At 36.2% G+C, this 18,196-nt stretch overlaps 1 pseudogene; it reads left to right on the top strand.

Annotated features, from left to right (window-relative positions):
- Window positions 1-7,631: 7,631 nt before the first annotated feature.
- On the top strand, window positions 7,632-14,930 carry LOC143567413 (BURP domain protein RD22 pseudogene; annotated as a pseudogene).
- Window positions 14,931-18,196: the final 3,266 nt, after the last annotated feature.

The raw sequence follows: 18,196 nt of genomic DNA, 5'->3' as shown, positions 1-18,196 counted from the left end.
AACTTTAGGAACTCATAACAACCAAACATTTATTTGATTTTTTTTCATATATTAACATTGTTTAAAACTAGTTTTATCATATTTTATATATAAAATTTTTTATTGCATACATAAATCACAAGTTTATGTATGTGTAAAATTTATGTAATAACAAACTTACATATATGTAAAAAAAATTAGGTATGTGTAAAAAGTAATCTTCATAACTGTAACCGTAAATATAATTTAAGAGTTCTGTGATGATATTCATCCTATATATATATAGGGGATGGTTCGGTGGAGAAATCATCTTAGTGCGAGAAGTGTAAAAAGTGATTTCTAACCGTTGAGTAAGATTGATCAATGGACAATATTGATTATGGCCTTATTGTAATTATTGCATTTCTATTTTTAATGTCTTTTAATGTAAAAGGGTATTTTAATATTTGGTTGATAGACACAATTAATAATCAAATCTTAATTTTCTCACAACTGTAACTGTCAAAATTAAACCTCCTAAATTGCAACAGGGTAAAAAATCATTTATATACAAAATTAGATTACCAGAGCCTTCAATAACAAAAAATGATTGAATATAATACATATTACCCCACCAACATTGAAGAGGATATCTAAGAATTCGATTACGAACATTGTCTGTGCGATATAACATGTCACTGTATTTGTTCTTCATGCATGCATATATTTTTCTTTGAATTTTCTAGCTTGTATTTTTCTTAACTCCACCCAAATGAGGCTTATACCCTACCATATATACAAGAGTCATGGATAATGAAAAATCTTTCTTAATTAGAAATTAATTAGAGTCATAAACTCTAATAAAATTACCCAAGTTCATTAAGCAACTCTACTTTAAGTTCACCTTATGAAAAGTCTAATAATACTAATTTCATAAAATTAATTTCCATTCATATTCTAATTTTCCAACACTTTGTTGTGCAAGCTGTATGGCACAAGAATAAACGAGCTTCGCTTAATTATCAAATACCATATATGTTTAAACTTCCAAGTTTCAGAGTTTGTATATTAGAATGATGCTATCCCCTATCGGTTTCTAATGTTTTTTATATTAAATAATGACATATAGAAACCTCACTAGCCAAGTATTCAACAACAAACAAGGAGCTTCAAAGTGTGAATGATAGAATGGATCTCGCATGCAAGCTGAAAACAGTAGAAAGGTGCTTCTTGATGTTACCAACTTTTTAATTTACTATCTGCTTTAATTTTATGTGGAAATTAATAATTTTAATATCATTTGCGAGTGTTTAGTTACATCTTTAATAATTTTCTTTCTCTCACATTTCATAAATGTAAACTATCACTCACATGTATCCTTCGTTATATATGTCTCGTCTTTTTTTGTAGGAAAGTTAAAAAAAACGAAATTCAACCAGCTCAAAACTAAGTGAGATGTATCCTTTTAAACTATTTTATCAGTTCAACCCAGTTGACCCGCTTCCTTTTAAACTATTTTGCTACCTTACATGTACTCAATTATGTTCTTTTCATTTCTTGCAGTAGAGTTTTGTTTATCGTTGTTTAGCAGTCGACAATTGAAGTGTGTTTCTCTACTACTTAGTCAAGGTTAAAAAATCATTCTTACCTATTATATGCATATTTGTTGTTTTGGTTGTTTTTATTTATTGCTACGAATTGTGTAAGTGCAACAAATCGCATAGAAAGTGTACACGCGAAAGTGGTTTTTTTCCAAAGAGGCGATGATAGAAATGTTGAATGTTTGTTGTAAGGACATGATAGTTAAAGTTGGCTACACCTAGAGCTGTCACTTTTACATGAAATCCGAAACCCAACCCGAAAAAACATGTACCCGAACCCGAACTAGCCCAACCCGAAAACCCTGAACCCGAGAAAAGACTAACCTGAACCCGAACCAAAGTAATTCGGGTTGGTTCTCGGGTTTGATTTATAAGTTTCGGGTCAACCCAAATAAACTTTTTAGTTTTGAAATTACATATATTTTTAGGTATAATAGGCTTAGTCTTAGTCACTAAAGTTGTCAGAATCTGAATCTAAGTCTAATGGACTGTTGTCATTGGATGCGGCTCAATGGTAGAACACTCACTTTACTAGTGAGAGATAGGGGGTTCAAGCCTTACTGTCACCAATTTATATGGGAGATATCAGAGATGACCCTGGCTTGCCAGGGTTCGAGTCCTGATCTCACCCGGTTTTACCAGCTCCTCGCTGTCGTGTCGTTTGGCGGGCGTGGGAGTCGGGTTTTATTCGGGGAATCCCTCAATTGGCGGACCGCTAGGGGCTTCGTCCGTCCGGACTCATGGCCGGCTCGGGCTACCTTTAGCTAATGGGGGCCGCGCACGGAGTACCCGGAGTTACTTAGTTAGTTGTTCCAAAATTTTTTTTATATTTTTCGTTTATTACTAATATCAACCATAATCAAACAACCTAATAGGTCTGATTGAGGACGATTAAGGTTCGAGTTAGTCACATAATTTTACTCTTCTTTTAAATTGTTTTATGATTTTATCAAGTTATATTGGTTTATTATTTAATTATTTGTGTTACAAGCAAAGAGAATATGTTGTTTAAATTTTAGGATTGAAGTTTTTTAAACTTTTTTGTTTCATTTTCTAGGATACTCGAAACCCGATTAACCCAACCCGAAAAAACCCAAATCTGAAAAACCCATGAGATATTTGGGTTGGATTTCGGGTTAAAATTTAAAACTTTGAAACCCGAAGAACCCGACCCTAAAAACCCGAAACCTAAAAAACAAACCCAAAGAACACCCCTAGATACACCGACCAACATGCAATCCCAAACGAAATACTAACTATTAGAGGAATCCCATGCTTAATGAATTTCACCATGAAAGGATATATTTTTCTGTAAGGCTCATCAAACAAGTACCACTATCACTTGAAAAAGGTTTTTGTAAGTTTTTAACAAAAATAGCACATAAAGGTAGCAAGTTAGCAATCACATTTATCAAACTACACAAAGTGTGCATCCACCATATGTTAACACAAACATGCCCGCGTCGCAACGCACAGGTAAACGACCTTGTTATGTGTTATACATCGCACAACTTATTTTGTATATGCTTCAAACACTTTTTATCAATATTTATTCAAATTTATAAAGTAGGTAAATAAATTTCACCTCTTAAATTTTTTATATAATTTATTCTTATTATTAGTTTAAGTCTTTGTTATTTTTTTCAAGATACATTATTGATATTGAATAATTTATGTGTAGTTGAAGTTGTTGGAGAACGTTTTACCTAGTGATTTAATCAATTTTTTTGATGCTTTAAACAATCTGATCCACATTCGAATGTGATATTTTTTATTGTTATCGTAATTATCTAAATTACATGAGTTATTAGGGTTACATTTTAGGGCCCCGTTTTTTTATATGCCCAGACCCTGTTTTTATTTTTTTTTTCCTTTTTGTTTTTCTTTTTTTTTTTGTATTCTCAAGGACGACCCTAGTGTTGGGGCGCCATTCGATGGTGAAAGAGGGTTTATATATAGGGTCACAAGTATTTTTCATTCAAAATTCACTTCTTTTTTTACTCTACTTTTGTTTTTTAAAAATATGTTAAAAACTAAGTAAACAAAAGTTAACAATTTGAGAAAATTTTATACATTTCTTATAAATTTGTAAAGAATTTACAAAAAAAAAAGAAAATTGCCGCATAGTTAATTATAAAGTTTTAAGCTTTTTAATTAGGTAATTGAAAAACAAATAGTTTATTATAAGAAATAACTTAATTAAAAAAAAAAAGTTTATGGTGTAAAAATGTGAGTGAAGTACAGTTGCAATCGGAAAGGGAAAAATCCCAAAGAAAATATGATTGCAACACATAATTCACTTGGCCTTTTTTGGAACATAGTGACGAAGTTTGAGTTAATCAGTCATAGAGATGGTGGAAGTTATTGAGGGGTGATTGGACTTGACACCTACAAAAATTTTAGAAAGAAATCACAAAAATTTACCATACTAAACGAGAAAACAAGGATGACCGATGACATCCCTGCCCCCTCATAAGTTGCGCCCTTGTAAGCACACGATAAGCTCATACGAAATTTCAAACAAAAGTGAGTTGTCACCTCTATTATAGAGACAAGTGTCTCAACAGGCTACACAAAAACCTTTTTTACTTTTTTAAAAGACAAATATCTTATATCATGATTAGAATCACAGAACTTTAAATGTGTAAAAAACTTTGTCTCTGTTACTGAGCCACCGACTCTATAATGACTATACGTGCACATAAACATGAATAAAGGGACTGTAGAGGTGTCTTGACTTCCCCGGCACCACCTAGCCTAGGCAAACAAGACCAGGGCCTGTTGGGCAATTTTGGAGGCTTGGCAGACATGAGTAGTTTAATTGAGTTTTTTTCTTTTTCCTTTGCCTTTAAAGTTTTGGATTAAACATGCTTATTTTGATAATTTCTAATTTTTTTATTGTTAACAATGCTACTTGTTGAGGATGCATTAATAAATTATCGACCTTAAATCTCCATGCCAGCTGGCAGCTACCTTAGGGTGGACAGAGAGCATGAATGACGGGAACACCACCACTTAGGCCCCGTGGGAACGTCGCCTTGTCATTAGTAGTACTGAAGAGAAACACCATGGAGCGGGGTTGCCATGTCGATACTCCCTCTCTCTCTCTCTCTCTCTTTATAATATCTCTTTTAAAGGTGCAAATAAGCCGAGTTACTTGAGATCGGCTCGTTAAACTCGATCGAGCCGAGCTTAATCAAGCCCGAGCTGGAACCTAAAAATAAGCTCGTTTAATAAATGAGCCCAAGCCCGAGCCCGAGCTTCACTTATCGAGCTCGAGCCGGCTCACGAGCCTAAACGAGCCTGTCATTTATATAATTTTTTAGAATATATATTTAATAATTATTACTTAATATATAAAATATTACGAAAAAATAAATAAAAATAACTAAATAATATATATTATTTTATACCTAAAGTTATAAATAGAAAAAAATATATAAAAATAATTATAATTATATAAAAAATAGTTGATATATAGTAAACGAGCCGAGCCTGAACCGAGCTTGAGCTTGAAAATCTACTCACGAGTCGAGCTCGAGCTTTGAAAATAGAGCTCGAAACGAGCCGAGCTCGAGCTCTGTGTAAGCTAAACGAGCCGAGCTCGAGCCTAGTCGAGCTCGAGCTCGGCTCGTTTGCACCCTAATATCTCTGTCTACAAATCTCCCTATTCTAATAAAGTAAAATAAATTGAGACACTTGTCATGTTTTGGTTAATTCTCACAATTTTTTCTCTCCAAAACTAATATACACTAATATAAGTAATAAATCAATAATTATTCACTTTCCTTTTACACTATATTTATATAATATCTATATATTTTTATAAATATAAATATTACATATTATTTTACTATATATTTCAAAATACTTGGTGAATTCCTAAAATCAACAACAAATCATGTTTCTCAATGAAAATTGTTTAGTTTTTTGTGGAAGTTAAATTTGATTTTATGATCAAAAGTTGGTAAATAGATTGTTTGGTACAAGTTAACTACATTTAAGTCAAAATTTGTTACGGATCAAAAATAAAAATTTTGAGTATTTTTAAAAGTTTGAGAATGCAAAATAGATTTATCGTCAAATTTGTTACGGGTTCAAAGTGTTGACTTTAAATGTCAAAAGTATAAAAGCTAGAATTTTAAACAAGATTCGGGTTTCAAGTTTATTTTTAAGGGCGCTTTTTGAAATAACTAAAAGGTTCGGGATTTGGCAAATTGACTATTTTTCCTTCAACTATAAAAATTTAAAAAAAGATTGCGAACACTTTCGACGTGCCACCCCATGCCTATCAATGCTTCTAACTTTTATCAAATTTGAAATATTTATATCAACATTAATTTTTCCTTCAATGGTGATCAGAATGTTGTATGGGAAGCATGCCATGCAATGCTATGCTCAAATGAAACAAAATATTCACAAAATTAAATGGGTTAACATGTTATTTTTTATGTTGTCATTATGACAAAGTCGTGAAGCCCTCTGAAACTTATCAAAATCTTTTTTATGGTGTAGCGCAGAAAAACATAGTTCTTGAAGAACATCCATTTCTACAATTTAATATCCTACTTTTCTTTGATGGATGGTAAATTGATAAATATATCAATAAAGGTAACGCCTCTTTTGTATTTAGGCTGAGTGGTTAGAACAACAATCGTATGAGAAATCTTATTTTCGAAATTGGTTCATAACCAAAATTCTTTCAATTATACATATATGACACCGAGAATGAATTTTTCAATAGAAAGAAGCATTCTCGGGTACGATTTTGCACGTGCATTTTCAATTATAATATATGACATCGAGAATGAATTTTTCAATAAAAAGAAGCATTCTCGGATATGATTTTGCACGTGTATTTCTTTTATTAAGTTTATTTAAAAAAAATCATTTTGTGATATAAATCAAATCAATTTATGTACACATTGTATAGATACAAGCATACATGCAATACATTTTTTTATATACGCTATGTAATTATTTGTTTTACTTATAATTTTATATTTGAATTATCTCGTGTGTGACACGGACTCTAAAACTAGTTAGACATATAAAATATTGAATGATGGGATTCGGGTGAATAATGATATTTTTATGGTTAAACGATGGTTATGGATTAAATAATGTGGTGCAGACGTAAAGGAGTGAAAATAAGGGAAAATTCTTAAAATAGCTTGTTTTAGAGAGAGAGTTCTCAAAATAGTCATTTTTTTCTCAAAATCTTTTAGAATTTAGACTGGAAAGACGTTTTGGGAAAAGATAAAAATAAAGAGAAAAAAGACCAAATTTTGAAAGAAAGTCAGGTAGGAGACGAGATTTCGGGAAATAATGAAGGTAAAGTCCAAATTATTTTGTAATCTTGGAGCAAAAGTTCAGATTTTTTCAAATATTTTTTATTCAAAAAACCGTCAAAACAGACTGTTTTTTTATGTTTCCTACCTTTCTCGTCCATATTTTCAAATTATTGAAAAAATATATTTTTTACAATTATAACCTGATCCACCACCACCATCACCATAGCCGCCTCCACCACCGCTACACCCATCACCGGTTCAAACTCAATCCCAAACACCCCCTTAAACCCCTTTGCTCTCTTCACTCTCGGAGGCTACATATTTATAAACAAAAAGGTTCAATATTTTTGTGGTTTCTTTCAACTGTTGCTGCAGCTGCTGCTCATGCTCCTGCTTAATCTGATGCTGGTGATGATGCTGTTGTTGTTGCTCTTGATTCATCTGATGATGCTGAAACTGTGACTGCGACTGTTGCCCTCCTTGCCATGAAGACGGTGACTGCGGCGGCGACTGTATATGCGGCTGCGGCGACGGCCTGTTCTGCTGGTGCGGCGGGGACGTAACTTGAAACGGAAACAAGTGCTCCTGCTCACGGTGCTGAAACATATGCTCCTGCTTTCGTACCGGTAACGGCCTCACCGGGTTCGGTTGTGATAGAAAAATAAGTGATGGGGTGGAGACTGACGGTGTCGGTGATGGTGGTGGTTCAAGGCGGTGGTGGTGGTGGTGGTTCAGGGGTATAGTTGTAAAAAATATATTTTTTCAAAAATTTGAAAACATGGACGAGAAATGTAAGAAACATAAAAAAACAGTCTCTCAAGACGGTTTTTTGAATAAAAAAGATTTGGAAAAATCTGAACTTTTGCTCCAAGATTACAAAATAATTTGGACTTTACCTTCACTATTTCCCGAAATCCCGTCTCCTACCTGACTTTCTTTCAAAATTTGGCATGCTCTCTCTTTATTTTTATCTTTTCCCAAAACGTTTTGCCAGTACAAATTTTAAAAAATTTTGAGGAAAAAATAGTTATTTTTGAGATTCTCTCTCTAAAATAGGCTATTTTGAGAATTTTCCCGGAAAATAAACGATGGTGAATGAGGGAATGACACTACCTCCACCCTTACGTGTGGGCATATATACTTGAATTATTATCGGTGAACTTTGTTTTGCACTCTATAAATACCCCCATCAAACCCAATCTCACTTCAAACATCATCAAAATCTGCCTTCCAATTTCTGTTTCAGCTTCTCTCCAATGGAGTTCAAGCTTCTCCACATTTATACACTACTTTCTGTAAGTATATGTTTCATCAACAACAAAAACCTAAATACATAAATATTTATATATAAAAGCCTAGCTAGCCAATGGTTAATAGTCTTCAAATATATACTCGCACGTCAAACTAACACATATATGATACAGTAGAAACTCTATAAAATAATACACTTGGGACCACCAAAATTTATTAATTAAAAGAGTTATTAATTAATCGATAAATTAATAATTATTATTTATATATTAATTAATATTTTATTAATTTATAGTAGAATGTTCTGACTCGCCCAGAAGAAAATGTAGTTGCATAGTTGTTGACTGATGAAGAAATTATTGAAAGCGTTATTGGAATTAATAAAGATGATATCGATGAAGAAGATGATGAAAGTTCTACAATGGAGCTCCCTTCGCGAAACGAAGCTATTAAAGCGGAAATCACATTGAACAATTTCTTGTTGAGCTATGAGAAAACAACACCAGAAGTTCTTATCATGCTAAGGAAAATTAGAGACGAGATTCAAGGAAAAATTAATTTCAACAAAAAACAAAAGACAATTGAGTCATTTTTTAAGAAACCTTTATAAATCATTTATGTAATATGTTATATATAAGGAATTATTAATTTATATTTTATATGAGGTCTAAAGAAATTATAAAAAATGTATTATCTTATAATTTTAGTGAATTATTAATTTAGCATCCTATCCTCAAGTCGGGACCAGCAAAAAATATTATCTTAGAGAATTTATTAAATAATAGAGCATTAATTTATTGAGTTTCTACTGTATATTGTATGTGTCGCTAAAAATTATATAATGTTTATGAGATATGGCATGTTATGAAACAATATTGCCTAAGCTATATATACTATTCATCGCCCGGCCGGCTAGCCAGTTTAAGACTCATTCAAATTAAAACTGAAATTATAATAAATTTAAATTGTTATCCAAATTTTATGTATGTATATTATAAAATTCTGTAGTTGTAAATTCTGCATTATAATATAGATGTTAAAAAGGTTATTTTTTGTTATATACATATATACCAATGAGGTGGTGGTCCATTAGCAAAGACAAAGCCTTTAAACACTTAAGTATTGGATTCAAGTCCTATAGACGATAATGATTAAAAAATATTCGTCACTCAAAAAAAATGTGCAAAAGATACAATAATTAAAAATATACGGCTTCCTCATGCTTCTGATGAATTGGCTATTTTATATTAGCACGTCAAGCCCAAGCTCAACCTAACTCGACTCGTTTACAAATTACAACCCAAGTCAATAACTGAATAGCTAGCTAATACACACTTTTATCTGTGATTTGGTTATTAGCTAGCACTTGTGGGAAGTCATGCAGTGAGTCCTGAAGTTTACTGGAAATCTATAGTGCCAAACAGTCCAATGCCAAAAGCAGTCAAGGATCTTTTACACACAAATGAAGGTTGATATTTGTTTTGTACATTATTTCCTAAGAAGGGCTTTCATTTAAAAACTAAGAGAATTTTGAGAACCGCAAAAAGCACCTAACGCACTTACATTTTGTAGTTCTAATTAACATATTATTGATATTTTATTATGAATAATCTAGCTTGTTGATTTGCATGCATGTAGCATGGGACGACGGGAAGGAAAGGGTTTATACAAGAATAACGAAGCCATTAATATCCGACTGAAAGATCATCCTTACACATATGTTGCATCCGCTGATGATATCAAAGATCATCCCGTGCCATTTTTCTGGTATAGTACATCAAAAAATGATGCAAAAGATCAACAAAATGATTATCCGTGAAGAAACACTAAGTGACCCCGGGCAGATTACGGATAATCTGGGGGTTAAATAGATGTTTTCCACGAGGGGTTAGATCCGGCAAAGATGGTTCTTCTGATGACCTGCAAAACAGACACCGTGAGCTCGTCACTGAGAAGGGGGAGGTACCTCCTTGTGACCACCCTCCGGCGTGAGAATCAGACTAGATTGCTCTTGAATATAAGTGTATATTAAGAGAATGACTAGAGCAGATATCAGGTAATATATCAAGATATAAGATATGAGGTAAGATGATACCATTCCAAGGTGTTGGAGTATTTATAGCCGAAGGTAGGTTTCCAAGCAGGTACAGCCGGCTGAATAGTATTTCTGTTCTGCCAACTGTGGGCTACGCACGTGCCATGCTGGTGGTTGGTGGGTAGGCAGCGGCTGATAGTGACCAGGCCGGCTGTGTACTATTCCTTTTCCACTAACTGCAGGCTATGCACGTGCTCCGACAGGTTGGTGAGTAGGCAGCGGCTAATAGTGACATTAGGTACAAGAGCGTGCTGCTCGTTGTACTGTTGTCAGTGAGCTGTCGCATCTTTGGTTAGATCTTTTGTCCATACCTCGTCAGGTACAGTACAAAAGATCCTCCAGTATCGTACGGACTGGCTCATTTGGGCGGGAGTATTCCCGGCTTTGTGCAGGAGTGTTCCCGGCTTGCTCACTCCTTCTTCAGGTGACATTACTGAATTATTTAAGAGTTAAGTGCCTTGTGCGTGTAGCCTTGCTGCGCGGGTAGCCTTCCCTGATGGCTAGTATCCGTTGCTGCGGGAACAGGCGGAGTACGTCGACCATTGGGAGGCTTTTCCTGCGGGAACAGCTTGCATACTGCGCGTAAGGACGTCGCGTCTCTGAGCATGGTGGGTCCTGCGGATCCAGTTGGTTTCTGCGCAGACGTCTCTCTTTAAGGTGAGTCTTGCGAGTTTAGCCTTTGAGCAGACGTCCCTCTTGAAGGTAAGTCTTGCGGGTTCAACTGCGCAGACGTCCCTCTTTGAGGTGAGTCTTGCGGGTCCAACTGGGCTCTGCTGGGACCTACCTCTTCAAGTCCCCCCAGTCCAATGTTCTTCTCATGAATTGTTAATAAGTGAGGTGAACTTTTGGACTTAAGCAAATGGTTTTGAAAAGGGTTTAGTTTTAAGGTTTCCACGGGGATTCTTCCCGCGGAAGTCCTAATGTCACGTGCAGAAATTCCCAACTTTTCTGCTTGATCTTTGGGTATGATGCGAGTAGGTCTGTAACCTCCTCGCAAGTCAGGAGCGTTGAGTTCCACTTGTGTAGATTCTCCATGAGGTTTTGGTAGTTTTGAACATAGTGATCAATTATGTTAAACAACCAATTCCATCTTGGAGCTTCAAACAATCTAGTTCTCGACGTTCCCGCTATGCGGGGATGTTATTCCCGTTTCCGCAAGCATGGCCCAGAAGATCCTTCTTGGTTTCAATTCCCTGCGGAGTGCTAAGTATGTGAAGGGTTTCGCCTTGACACTGTACCCGCACTCGTCTTATGGTTACTTTACTTCCAAGGTATTCCTGGCTTCAATTCCCTGCGGGTGCTAAGTATGTGAAGGGTTTTGCCTTGACACTGTACCCGCACCCGTCTTATAGTTAGTTGGTTGCCGAGGTATTCTTGGCTTCAATTCCCTGCAGGTGCTAGGTATGTGAAGGGTTTTGCCTTAACACTGTACCCGCACCTGTCTTACGGTTACTTGGTTACCAAGGTAAGGGGGTATAGTCCCGCTTACTTTTGAATCTTTTTGAATCTTTTTGAAATTCGAAGAGTTGGTGAAAGGATAAGAACAGTCCCAGCTGTTGAAGGGACGGTTGCGTAGTCCGACGGTTTCTTCTGACAGTTTCAGGACGTGCAGGAAGTTATGGCGACGTGACAGTATATGGTCATTCCAGACGCTTTTTCAGGCGCGTGGGCGCGAGTTTTCGGGCGCGTGGCCGCGAAATTTATGGCACGCGTCCTTTCAACAGCTGTTGCCAGCTTGGTCTTTGCCACGTGTCATAGTTTCATTGCACCTGCGATTTCTCTCTCTTTCGCATTAAATTCATCGCATTCATTGCGATGAGTATATAAAGGGGGAGAGGGTGCATCTTAATCCACACTTTCACTTCTTTCTTCTTCAAGCGATTTCCGACGAATACTCTAACCTTTCTATCGAGCATTCTCCTGAAATCGTTGCCTTTCATACTTCCAGAATATGTCTTCTTCCCATGATGTTGAGGCTACTGCCGAGGAGTCTGACGTGTTCGTCGAGAATCCGTCGTCCACTTCTGATAAGGACGATAAGAGTACTGATGGCGAGTGCCAGTGTGCTCTTCCCGTCGGCCAGTATCAGTATATCGTCAGGAAGTTCATGCTCGAGCCTTTCGAGCCTGAGTTTCCTGAGCCACACCAGACGGTGTACGATGCCCCCAAGGGCAAAATATGGGTGTATGCTGCATTCTTCATCTATGGGAATCTCAGGTTCCCATTGACGAAGTTTGTATACCGTGTTCTGGAGAGACACGGTGTGCACCTGACGGAGGTACACCCAATGGCGATCGCAAAGATCCGCCATTTTGAATGGGTGTGCCTCATTCTGGGCGTGGAGCTCCATGTCGACCGCCTGATGACCTTCTATTCTTGGAGGTGCATCCAGGGGTGGTATACCTTGGTCAATCGGATCAAGGGTTTGAAGATCTGCGCTACCGAGCGCAGTCTTCGGTCTTGGAAGCGGGAGTTCTTCTATATCTCCGCTCGCGTCGTCCCGATAGCGATGACGTTTAAGAACGGGAGAACTCTCCCGAACCTTCACGCCTCCAACTACCAGGAGGCGGAATGGTTCTCCAAGATTTCCCGGATCCAGACTCCGGTTTACCGCTTTGCGGAGTCCGGGATGGTGATGCTCGGGATGAGCCGGGTGTGGAAGGATGCTGGGGCGGAGGCGCCACAGATTCCTATCGTCCTTGAATACGGTTTGAACTCTATCCCTTACGGTATGCTTCATATCTTTTTGCTGATTTAGGGTTTTTCTTCTAACTGTTTTTCTTTTGTTTTCAGAGAGAAACGACCTGCAATCGCTCCTGCATCCGCGGGAAGCTGATGGTCCCGCTCGGATGGGTACCCGTGCTCTTGATGAGAACGAGTTGCCCATCTTGGAGCAAACGGCGGATCGGTTTGTGGAGGTCTACCCGCCGGGCCACGAGATTTTGAGTGCCACGCGGCCAGGTAAGGAACTCTTTAACCCCCGCCCTCTCCATGCTCAAACCTCTGCTGGAAACCCTAAGTGACCCCGGGCAGATTACGGATAATCTGGGGGTTAAATAGATGTTTCCCACGAGGGGTTAGATCCGGCAAAAATGGTTCTTCTGATGACCTGCAAAACAGACACCGTGAGCTCGTCACTGAGAAGGGGGAGGTACCTCCTTGTGACCACCCTCCGGCGTGAGAATCAGACTAGATTGCTCTTGAATATAAATGTATATTAAGATAATGACTAGAGCAGATATCAGGTAATATATCAAGATATAAGATATGAGATAAGATGATACCATTCCAAGGTGTTGGAGTATTTATAGCCGAAGGTAGGTTTCCAAGCAGGTACAGCCGGCTGAATAGTATTCCTGTTCTGCCAACTGTGGGCTACGCACGTGCCATGCTGGTGGTTGGTGGGTAGGCAACGGCTGATAATGACCAGGCCGGCTGTGTACTATTCCTTTTCCACCAACTGCAGGCTATGCACGTGCTCCGACAGGTTGGTGAGTAGGCAGCGGCTAATAGTGACATTAGGTACAAGAGCGTGCTGCTCGTTGTACTGTTGTCAGTGAGCTGTCGCATCTTTGGTTAGATCTTTTGTCCATACCTCGTCAGGTACAGTACAAAAGATCCTCCAGTATCGTACGGACTGGCTCATTTGGGCGGGAGTATTCCCGGCTTTGTGCGGGAGTGTTCCCGGCTTGCTCACTCCTTCTTCAAGTGACATTACTGAATTATTTAAGAGTTAAGTGCCTTGTGCGTGTAGCCTTGCTGCGCGGGTAGCCTTCCCTGATGGCTAGTATCCGTTGCTGCGGGAACAGGCGGAGTACGTCGACCATTGGGAGGCTTTTCCTGCGGGAACAGCTTGCATACTGCGCGTAAGGGCGTCGCGTCTCTGAGCATGGTGGGTCCTACGGATCCAGTTGGTTTCTGCGCAGACGTCTCTCTTTAAGGTGAGTCTTGCGAGTTTAGCCTTTGAGCAGACGTCCCTCTTGAAGGTGAGTCTTGCGGGTTCAACTGCGCAGACGTCCCTCTTTGAGGTGAGTCTTGCGGGTCCAACTGGGCTCTGCTGGGACCTACCTCTTCAATCCGGAAGCAAAGTTATTATTCTTGGAAACCAACTTGCATCAAGGCGAAGAACTAAAGCTACAGTTTATGAAAGACAACCACAAAACCGCATTTTTACCAAAAGAACTCTCTGATTCGATACCCTTTTTGTCTAAACATCTTCCAGAAATCTATAACACGTTCTCGGTTAAACCCAACTCGGTAGAAGCCAAAATCGTAATGCAAACACTTAACTTTTGTGAGCTTAAACCCATCTCGGGCGAAGAAATATTTTGCGCAACGTCATTAGAATCCATGGTCAATTTCAGTAAAGCAAAACTAGGTGAAAATGCGAAAGCAGTTTCAACTGAGGTGAATAATGAAGAAAGTACCCCGTCACAAAAGTACAAGATTGGGTTGGTCAAAAAACTCGCGGCAGATAAAGATGTGGTTTGTCATAAACAAAACTACGCATATGCTGTGTTTTATTGCCACATTAACGTTGGTACCCGATCTTATGCAGTTTCTTTGGTGGGTGAGGATGGTACCAAAGGGAACGCGGTGGCCGTGTGTCATATGGATACCTCGAAATGGAGAGCGAATCATTTGGCTTTTCAGTTGCTTAAAGTGACACCGGGAAGTGCTCCGGTTTGCCATTTCCTGCCTGAAGATCTTGTTCTATGGGTTCCTTATTAATGAATGTAGCTGGTTTGGGTGTGCATGTAAGGCTGGGCCATGGTGCTACTTATTGAAGTTATCCTTGTGTTTGGGTGTGTATGATAAGTATTTGTAACTAAATAAAACAGCCTTCTCAATAATATGTATGCATGTTTAATTAATGTTTTAACGTTCAATTTTAGCAAGGCAAGCTCTATATTAGTCTCAACTCAGTATAAAGTCTAGCTAGATTTTATGTTTTAAGGCCATGTATAAGACTATTATTTTGCCTTTCACTCCACAACCCACGTCATATCAAATTCATTTCACCATCTTTTATAATATCAAGGAAAAGGAAATGGTTGCCAATTACCACTTACCCATTTTAAATAAAATAATATATATATATATATATATATATATATATATCTAATAAAATTAAATTTTAACATATCACCAACCAGTTAATTAAAAATATTGATTTATAACTAATCAATATTTACAAATATTAAAAAAAAAAACAAAGTGAAGGTCTTATCGAAAAAGAACAAAATCCCCGATCCAGAAATTAAACAAAATTAAGCATAACTGGAATTCTTCACATACAAACAAAATCCCAAAAAAAAAAGAAAAAAAAAAAGAAAACTCACTATCAATAAAATAGAAATAAATTACATTCAATAAAAAAAACAAGAGCAAATAAAAATGACTTAATTTAATTAAAAACATTGATTAATATTAATATAAAAATCAATATCAATATAAAAAAAACTAAAAAAGATAAAAGTACAAAACATATATTAAAATATAATATTACCTCAAACCCCATATTCATTCCACATCTTCATTTCTTTCTATTTCTCTTTTAATTCAACATTCGATCATCCCCAATGCTATGTTGTAAAATATATCTAAAAGAAAAAAAACTTGTGGGAAGATGCTGGAAGCAGCAGTTTCATCGGTGAATTTCCCACAAGTTTACCGTTGGGCAGCTCCAACAACACCAGGCGGTGTTCGCCGTCGGCTCGATGGCCATGTCATCAACTGAGCGACAAAACAAGGTCCACAACTCATAGTCTAATAGGACATATATGGATGGATAAAGCCCCTACACAATGCCTAGGGGCGTTATAAGGACATGGGTGTTTTAACAATAAACGTATGTGTCTTAAAGTGGTAATAAGTATTAGGAGCATTATCCATTACATATGGTTTTTACTAAAAAAACAAGTGATAAAATGTGGCGAAAATCAAGTCCCGGATCGACAATCAAACAAGAAGTAAACGAATAACTTTCATTTATATTAATCAGAAAATATAACTCAAAAAACTGATTATAAACTCTCAAACCCTAACTCGGTTTGACTCTTGATGAACCCTAACTCGATTGTGTATGATTGATTAGTTTTAAAAATATTTAATACTATCCTGATTGGTTTTCCGCTTTGAAGCAGGTCTTTCGGGTTTGCGAATAGCCGACCATTTTTTTATTTTGAAGATTTTTTGCCCGGTTGGTCCGGTATATCCGGTTCAACTTCAAAAACACCGCTTTTATCTCCAATTTGTCGAATATGTTGAATTTTGTTTTTATAAAAAAAGTTTGATGCATTAGTTATTTATAAATGAAATAACTAGAAAAAACGATTGCAAGTTAACTCGACTCATCAATTTCTAAACTTATTAAAAAAAACGTGTGCTTTAATCTAGATATATTATACTAAAGTTAATATAAAATCCCTCTTGAAAATTTTTTTCTCATTGATCCTCTTTGGAGATTGTGACTTTTTTTTTGACTCACTTTGACGTAGGTTCTCCAAATTTTAATTTTTAATGTAATTTCTCATAGAAGATTTGTCTAAACCTTCATTTAAAAAGGCATAAATATCTAATACAAAAAAAAAAGAAAAAACTTTTTTTCTAATAATTTGACTAAATATAACTCGAATCAATCCATTCAAAAGTAAATGGGCCAAAAGTGGGCACTACATATACTGAATTGTTTTAAATTACCAACCAAGTATATGTATCGCATAGCTCTATATTTTTTTAATCAGCTCTAAACTTCAAGCTAATGTAATGTGTATTTTTTTAATAGTATTTATTGATTTTGTGCAACCTTAGAATGAATATAGTTTTATGTGGATGTTATATCCTTTTAATAAGCATATTAGTTTTGTTGCTAAACAACTAAATGATTTTTGAATTATTATTCCGTCACACACTTGATATATAATATTTAACTTCTTACTTGACTCATTCTAATTCTTGCTACTATCACAATCTAACTTAGGGTTACTTTAGGATAACTGGTGTTAAGTCCCAACGAGGCAAAATCGTAAAACTAAACAAGAACCAAACCGTTAGTAACGGTTTGATTTGGTTTCGTTTTAAAACTTTAGCGTATTAGTTTTAGAGAGAGAGAGAGAGAAAGGTTGAATAAGAAGTTAAAATTTTCTAGGAAGTGTAGGAATGAATCTTGACTATTGGATTAAGGATAACACATAAGGGTAATTTTGTCTTTGTCTTTTATGATTATTTTTAGAATATGGTAGTTAATATTTACCATTTTTGTTTACATTATATGTTTTTCATATATACAGGGGCGGACCTATGCCCAGTGGGTGGGGGTCGGTCGACTCCTGTGAAATTTTTTTTTTCAGTGTTGTATACTTGATTTTATCCCGTGCGACTCCTGTGAAATTTTGAAACCGACCTATGTGACAGAGTCAGAGTAATGAAGTAAAAAGAAAAAGATGAAGATAATAAATAAATGGTTTTCTGACCGAAGATGTATATTGGTGAAGAAGATGAAAAGAGACTCTTTGGTGAAAAAGAAAAATAGAGAAAATATAGTTTTGACTTTTGGATATAAGGTGTATAATAAATTAAAATGTTTTGGAAATAATAAGCATTAAAAACTTACATTGGAAAAGTAAGTTAAAAACTTAATTTTGATTTAAAAGTCAAACTTTTGAAACGAAAATTCAACCTTTTTAGTTTTCACTAGTTTTATACTTTTTTACTATTATTCTGATTTATTAAAGATTTATTTTTAGGTATTACTTTTTTATCTGTTATTCTGATTTAATATATAGTTATGTTTTATAATTTATTTTATTTATATATGAATTTTGTTTTATGTATAACAATGTTGTAAATGTAAGTTTTTATATTGTGCATACATGATATGTTTTGTATAAATATTAAATCACATATAACATAAGTATACAACTGACCAACGAATCAGACGAGTAGACGAACTCTGATTGACATTCTATTCATCTGAATTTTCGACTCTTGTTTGT

Source organism: Bidens hawaiensis, unplaced genomic scaffold, assembly GCF_021521415.1.
Source record: "Bidens hawaiensis isolate Kalapana, Puna unplaced genomic scaffold, B.hawaiensis_p1.1 tig00023396_1, whole genome shotgun sequence".
Classification (NCBI taxonomy): domain Eukaryota; kingdom Viridiplantae; phylum Streptophyta; class Magnoliopsida; order Asterales; family Asteraceae; genus Bidens; species Bidens hawaiensis.
This window is presented reverse-complemented; position numbering and strand designations above follow the sequence as displayed.